Source organism: Psittacula echo (assembly GCF_963264785.1).
Source record: "Psittacula echo genome assembly, chromosome: 4".
Taxonomy (NCBI): Eukaryota; Metazoa; Chordata; class Aves; order Psittaciformes; family Psittacidae; genus Psittacula; species Psittacula echo.
Window position 1 is genome coordinate 122,659,819 of NC_137738.1, and position 7,730 is coordinate 122,667,548.

Genomic DNA, 7,730 nt, shown 5'->3' on the forward strand with positions numbered 1-7,730 from the left:
TTTGTTTATCAGAATTTCAGAGTAAGTTTCCTTCCCTCTGGCTGCACAAGCTTGATTTTGGATGGTGCAACAGCCCTTACTTGAGCAAAGTTACATTCTAAGAAAGAGAGCAGGTTCCCTTCTTGACCCTTTTTCATTTTTAACCCTACAGTATGGGAGCACCTGAGAAAGCACAGCTTCTCCAGAACAGCCAGGGCCATGGGCAGAGGGGAAAAAACTGTGTTAGTGCAGGGACAAAAATGTACATCTCTTCCTTACCCTGAGTGTGCGGGAGTTTGGCTGCTGGCAAGAGAGTAGCGCAACATCCGTATCCACTGGATATCTGGGTTTAAGGGAGAGTGCATTCAGCACAACCATAGCATTTTCTGGCCTGCTCAAATAAAAGAACAGAGAAGCTGCTAGCACCAGCATGCCATTTTCCAGCTTTAACCCCTCATGTGCCCATCCTGCACAGTTACAGTGCTACCAGCAGTAACTTCTTGTGGAAGCCTGTCTCAGCGGTAACACAGGAGACATTTCGTTTGTAACTCATAAAACCGTACTGCTTATTAAAACCAAAAAGAGACACAAAGAGAAAATGTATATAAAAAAAATTTTAATAAAAATTAAATTTTCTCTGTCCAAAACCAGGCTAATTCTGGCAGACATAGTGTAGAAGGTAGGGAAAAATGACATCAAACCCCCTGATTTGCTTTTTATATATTTAGGATTAAAGGTTTCCTCCCCACCATCATCTGTCATTGTGGGTGCAAAGGAAATCACAAATCACATTGCAAAACAAATTTTGGTATGTAATAGAAAATTGTAATGGAGTAAGTCACAGTTTTCATAGAACTCAGAGACATTTTCAGTTCCTGGAAGGATATGGGAGAAGCACTGCACCTGGTTTTAGCAAAGCAGATGTCGGTAAAATCTGTATTTCTGAACCAGTTACAAAACACTATACTGAAGGCTGCTGGAGAAGAATTGATTTCCTGTTTTACTGCATGGGTGTGTTTTTGAGAAAAACACAGGCAGAAGAGCACTCCTGAGATGCTGAGACAGAGAGCTGTGTGCCATTGAGCAATGAGATTGGTTCAGACTGCCAGAAATCCTCGATTGGATCCAGACAGTTTGCGGATATGTTTGAAAGGCTTGAGGAAGAAGTATGAAGCCAGTTGTCCTGCACCTCGGCAAAGAGATGAGCGGCAGGAACGCATTGCACAGGATGTTGCTCTAATTTTAATGACTGCGAGGTGATTCTGGTTTTCCCCGTAGCATTAGAAAACACTGCTTTCCACATGGTTTTAATTTCTTGATGCTTAGTCTGAATTATATTCACTACTGAAAGACCATATCCTTCATGGGGTTTTTCCACAAAACACACCTGAAATAAAAGCACTTCCTGGATACAAGGAATGCAGTTCTTTTTGATAATGGACTATATCCCTTTCATTATTTTCTAGAGACAAATAAATTGCATAACATTTAGTATTTTCTCCCGATGTATCTGCTGTTACAGTTCTTACATCTGATAGCAAAGATCTTGCCTGACAAAAAGCAGTCTTTGTAACAGGTGATCCACTTGTCTTGCACAGGCATGCTCTACTTGCACTGTTGAACGTTGTCCTGGGTTCAGCAGCAGCAGTCATTTTTTCTCCTTCTTAGTAGCTGTTGCAGCACTGTGTTTTTGACTTTCGGCCTGGGAACGGAGCTGATAACACTGATGTTTAGACTGACCAAGGACTTTGAGAGTTTCATGCTCTGCCAGGGAGGAGGAGAAGCCAGGAGGAAGCAGAGACAGGACACCTGACCCAAACTAGCCAAAGAGGTATTCCATACCACAGCACGTCATGCCCAGGGATGTAGAACTGAGAGTTCCCGGAAGGGCTAGATGACTGCGGAGTGGGGGTGAGGTACCGGTTGGTGAGCGGTTGTATTCTCTTCCTTATTATTTCCTTTATCATTATTACTATTAGTGGTGGCAGTAGTGATTTGTGTCATACCTTAGTTATTAAACTGTTCTTATCTCAACCCGTTATTATTATATAGAGCTGCATTCTTTTGATTCTCCTCCCCGTCCCTCCAGAAGCAGAGGGAAGAAAGGGGGGGGGGGGGAAGTGGACTTCGTGGTTCTGATTTACGGCCTGGGCTTAAACCACGACAAACGTGCATCCGTAAATCCCATTGTTCCCTATTCCACGAGGGTTCCAGCTCTCCTAGTCATTACTTTTAATGCAACATAAAGTCCAGGAGCACTTCCTCTCCAGAAGTGGGCAGTCACAGCTTTTTTGTAGCACAGTAATAGCAAATTACTGTGGTATTGACACGGTGGATCAGTTTTTGTTTAGAAAGTGAGAAACAGGAAATCAATGAGAAGTTGAATATCCTTCCCCCTTGGGGTTTTGGGTTCTTTTTAGTACAACTTCATTGAGTGACTGCAGCCATGTATTCCAGCGTGAATGAATGTATCTTTCTTCCCTTCCTTCTACCCAACTCTGGCCAAGGGTTCTTACATTTCATTTATGAGTGTGTGCATATACAGAGTTAACTATGCATTAATCTATTAAACGGGTAATATAGAACAGCACAATATGTAATTTGTAATAACAAATGTATTTTATATGTATTTATAGCATCCATTTCTTTTTAACATCTCTATCTTTGTAAACATACCAGTGCAACGGAATAACGTTTGTAATGGGCACACTGTGGTTTTTTACTGAAGAAAGGTTTTTATTGAGTTAAGCTACTAACCACAGTTCACCTCTCTTCAGGCCGTCGTTGCCAAGTCTCTCACTCATCACTTCCATCAATAAATACCGTATTTGTTGTGAACCCCAGTGAGGGCTGTGGCAGAAAGAAGTCTTCTGTGTTCAGGGTTCTTAACAGGAGGAACCAGATGGGAAGGGATGTGCATTTCAGACATTGACTGGGCAGGGTGCACATGTCCCTGCTGGGGTCAGCCAGTGCAGCACCAGAAAGATCAGTTCTGGGGTGCGTGCCTGGAAGCCTGGCATAGTTTGACCCCATCAGAACTGTTCCGCTCTCCTGTGCACCTTATTTCAGAGCCTTGGGCTTGCTTCAGCCCATCAGGACTCTGTGTTTACCTACTCTGCGCACTGCTCTCTCGAAACAGATGTTAAAGAGGGAGTTCAGTTTTGGTGTGTTTTCTCACTGTCATCTGTATGCCAAGGAGCGGGACCACAACACAAAAAGATGGAGTAGATGCTTTCAGGCTTATTTTAACATTGCCTATGAACAGTCCTCGGTAGACAAGGGGCTTGAATTCGAGGGTCTTTGGCAGCACTGTCCATAGCTCCAGGGAGGGGGGCGGGGAAGAAAAGTACATTTTTGCTTTTGCTGCAGCTGTCTCGTGATGCGCAACAGGTACCCCTCGGCAGATGGGGGCCGGGGCCATGGTGCTCTGGGGTGCCTGTCCCAGCACGAGAACAGAGAGGGAACGTCAAAGAGCATAGCTTGATCAAGAGCCTTGGCACCATCCTCTGCAGCCTGTGGGACAGGACTGTGGGTACTGTCCCTCTCGTCTTTCTGTCCTTTTCTTTGGGGTGCGTGTACCTGTGTGAATGGCAGTTACTAAAGTGATGAGCTGCTGCTTGGGGCAGCTTTCCTCATTGTTTGGAGGTGTTTTATGGGGGTGATGTGTGACATAAAAAGGGGGAATGTGGGGGAATCTGGGGATGGATGGTGTCATTTGGGGCACCCCAGTGTCACTGGGCAGGGGGGCGATGATTCGGCAGAGGAGCAGGTGAGTATGGGGTGGATCCCCTGAAAAAAGGGGGGTAACAGCTTGGTTTGGGTCCAATTCCTCCAAACAGGGACATTCTGTGACAGGCTGTGCGTGTGGAGCCCAAAAGTCCTCCCACTCCTGCGATCCTGGGTGTGCAGGGAGGTGGGGGATACCCACACAAAGTTTTGGAGAGAAATGCATCCCGTTAGAGATCTGTGTGGTTGCTGCTTGTTCAACTGTTTGATCTCATGCCAGCAGTGTTCTCCCGCTTACCTTCTGGTTCTCTTCCCCATCTGAAGGGCAGTGGGTGCACAGCACAGCCGGAACCACCAGCCCTCCACGGGGAGCAGATCTGCTGAGCAGCATCTTGTACGTGAACGCACCTCTCTGCTTTCCCTGCTTGGGGAGCATGGGAAGAACAGCCCCAGCCTTGTCCCGTCGACAGCGGCAAAGGCCTGGAATGGTTTTTGGTACGGAGGCGCCGGGGACAGAGAAGAGTCAGCTCTGTTCCCAGTCAGCAGTTGGTGTCCTCGGTGGATGCAAACCGAGCGGGAAGAGGCCGTTTCCCAGTCCTTTGCCTCCTCGGTACCGAAAATGTGAGCGTGTGCTGCCACCATGTGTCCAAGTCGCGGTACTGCAGGTGGTGGAGATGGGAGGTGCCATGGAGTGGACACCTTCAGCGCTCGCTGCTGCCATCATGTGTCCAAAACTCGGTACTGCAGGTGTCGGAGACAGGAGGGGCCATGGAGCGGCGCCGGGCTCCGCTCTGTGCTGCCATCATGTGTCCAAAACTCGGTACTGCAGGTGATGGAGATGGGAGGGGGGGACCGGAGTGGCCCAGTGCAACGCTAGCTGCTGCCATCATGTGGCGAAAACAATGTACTGCAGGTAGACGAGCCAAGGGGTGGCATCAGGAGCCGCTATTAATACGGACTTAACAGAGTGTAATGGGGTGCAATGGTGGGGTAATGGGGTTTAATAATGGAGGAATGGGGGTTAATAGGGCGTAATGGTGGGAGTTCTTCACGGGCCGCGCCATCTGGAGAGCGGCTCTGCACCGCCACGTTGAGAGTGGGAGACAGGGGGTGGCCATATTGGTGGGGTGCCGTTGGCGCAACTTTCTAAGGCAAAAGTGAGGGAATACCGGCTTTTGCCCGAAGGGAGCCGAGCGCAGCCAAAGCCTCCCGAAGGGAGGGGCGCCGACCGGGGGGAGCTGAGCGCAGCCCAAGGGAGGCGAGCACCCAAGAGGGCGGAGCTGCCAGAAGGGACCGGAGGGGCTCCGACGGGGTCCGAGAGGAGCCGATGCCTCCCATTAGCCCCCCATTCCCCCCTATTAACGCCCGTCACCCCTCCATTCCCCCAACATTGCCCCCCATTACCCTCTATTAACTCCCTATTATCCCCCGGTCCCCTCTAAGGCCCCCCCCCATTGCCCTACATGGGATTCTGGGGGGGGATTTGGGGGTCTGGAGTCCCATTATGGGGATCTATGGGGGGGATTAGGGAGAATATGGGGCTCTGGAGTCCCTACATGGGGGTCTATGAGGGGATTAGGGGGCATATGAGGGTCTGGAGTCCCTACATGGGGGTCTATGGGTGGGATTAGGGGGCATCATGGGGTTCTGTGGTGGTCTGGAGACCCTTTATGGGGGGTCTATGGGGTGTCTGTGGGGGGATTAAGGGGGACATGGGCATCTGGAGTCCCTACATGGGGGTCTATAGTGGTCTGGAGACCATTCATGGGGTTCCATGGGGGAATACGGGAGGATATGGGGGGCATATGGGGGGATTTGGGGGTCTGGAATCCCATTATGGGGGTCTGTGGGGGAATACAGGAGGATATGGGGGGATTTGGGGGTCTGGAGCGCCATTAGGGGTGTCTATGGGAGGATATGGGGGGAATTTGGGGGTCTGGAGTCCCATTGGGGGGCTCTATGGGGGAATATGGGGGCATTTGGGGGTGTGAAGTCTCTTCATGTGGTTGTGTGGGGACCCTTTATGGGGGAATAAGGGGGGGATATGGGGGTCTGGAGTCCATGACATGGTGCTCTAGGGTGAAATATGGGAGGATATGGGGGGGATATGGGGGGCCGGCGTGCCTACATGGTGTTCTATGAGGGGATATGGGGGTAGATAGGGTGTCTATGTGGGAATATGGATGTCTGGAGTCCCTAAATGGGATTCTATGAGGTCTAGGGGGGGGATATCGGGTGTTTACAGGGGGATATTGGGGGCTTAAAGGGGGATTTGGGGGTCTGGAGACCCATAATGGGGTCTGTGGGGGTCTATGGAGGGATTAGGGGAGATCCGGGGGTCTCTGGTGACTCGGAGAAAACTCCAGGAACAAACTGGCCAGCAAAGGTTTCCAGTTGACAAGCAGGTATTCTTTATTGCGGCGTCGGCAGACACAGGGGGACAGCTCCTCCTAACGTGTGTCTCCGAACTGCTAGACGAGCCGTCCTTATATAGTCACTAAGCATACATGTTCATTACGTACAGACACGCGTATTCGTCAGGCTACTCACATCATTCTTCTAGGAAGTTTCCCCACAGGCGCACAAAAACGTGGTGCTGCTCTCCGAGGGTCCTTTACTTCTTCCAACGATCCTCAGCACTTCTGGCGGCCTTTGAAGCATGCGCAGAAGACATTTAGACCAGCTTCATTGGTTCGGTAACACCACAGACACAGCAATCATCCTGTCCTTCTACTTATCAGTCAGTTTAACTGCAGCCCATCCTGGACACCTGCTATTCCCAGATACTCCTTATCCTTACGTCCTGTTTTTCTAGCCTCTTTTTCTTACACTCAGTTTGTACTAAGGTCATAAGGGCCCAAAACTACGTCAGCTACAACGGCTTATCTTATACGAGGACTCTCAGGACGTTCTCCAGCTGTACTCTATTCTTTTTCTCTGTGAATCGTGCACCTCAGTGATTTTCCATTGCTGCTCTTACAAAGGCTTCAAACTTAACGTTATTGAAAACTGATTCGAGAGGTTTATATATTTTATTTTGTGATTTTGTGCCCCCTTGCCTCACTATGGAGTTTCTATGGGATCTCTATGGGCCCCAGCACCCCCAGCATCTCCCTATGGGACCCTATGTGCCTTTACGTGCATAACCCACCCCCCCCAGCGTGTCCCTATGGAGTTTCCATGGGGTCTCTATGGGTCCCAGCATCTCTCTATGGGTCCCTATGTGCCTTTACGTGCATAATCCCAAACCCAGTGTGTCCCTATGGAGTTTCCATGGGGTCTCTATGGGTCCCAGCACCCCCAGCGTCTCTCTGTGGGTCCCTATGTGCCTTTACGTGCATAATACCCCCCCCGCAGTGTGTCCCTATGGAGTTTCTACGGGGTCTCTATGGGTCCCAGCACCCCCAGCGTCTCTCTATGGGTCCCTATGTGCCTCTACGTGCATAACCCCCCCCTCCCAGTGTGTCCCTATGGAGTTTCTATGAGGTCTCTATGGGTCCCAGCACCTCCAGGTTCTCTCTTTCCCCCCAATGTCCGTACCTCGAAGGCCAGGGTGGTGGTGCCGTGCAGGAGGTGGATGCCTGTCCCGGGCAGTAGCGGCGGGAGCTCCCGGAGGAGGAGGGCGGCGATGCCGGAGGGAGGTGGGGGGAGCCCGGCCGGGTCCCGGGGCGCTGCGATCCCCGGGAGGACGGAACGGCACGGGAGCAGAGCCTCCACCACTACCTCGCTCGCCAGCGCCATCTTGGAACGAAAAATGGCGGCAGCGCAGGCGTGGTGCTGCCGTTACCACGGCAACGCGGCCGCCAGAGGGAGGGGCTGGTCCCAATATGGAGGAATGGCGGGTACACAACGGCGCCGATGGCACCTCACCAATATGGCCGCCCGCAGGTGCCGTACACAAGATGGCGCCTAAGTAATTTGGCTGCCGCCGGGTGCCGTACTCAAGATGGCGCCTCACCAATATGGCCGCTCGCAGGTGCCGTACACAAGATGGCGTCTCGCCAATATGGCCGCCCCCAGTTGCC

The 7,730-nt window shown here is 51.1% G+C and overlaps 1 long non-coding RNA gene across 1 annotated transcript; it reads right to left on the reverse strand.

Moving 5' to 3' along the window:
- Positions 1–6,055: 6,055 nt before the first annotated feature.
- LOC308220347 lies at positions 6,056–7,730 on the reverse strand. Its single transcript, XR_013956652.1, has 2 exons — positions 7,246–7,730; positions 6,056–6,355 (listed from the first exon to the last, which is right to left on the reverse strand). It is a non-coding gene; the product is annotated as an uncharacterized lncRNA (long non-coding RNA).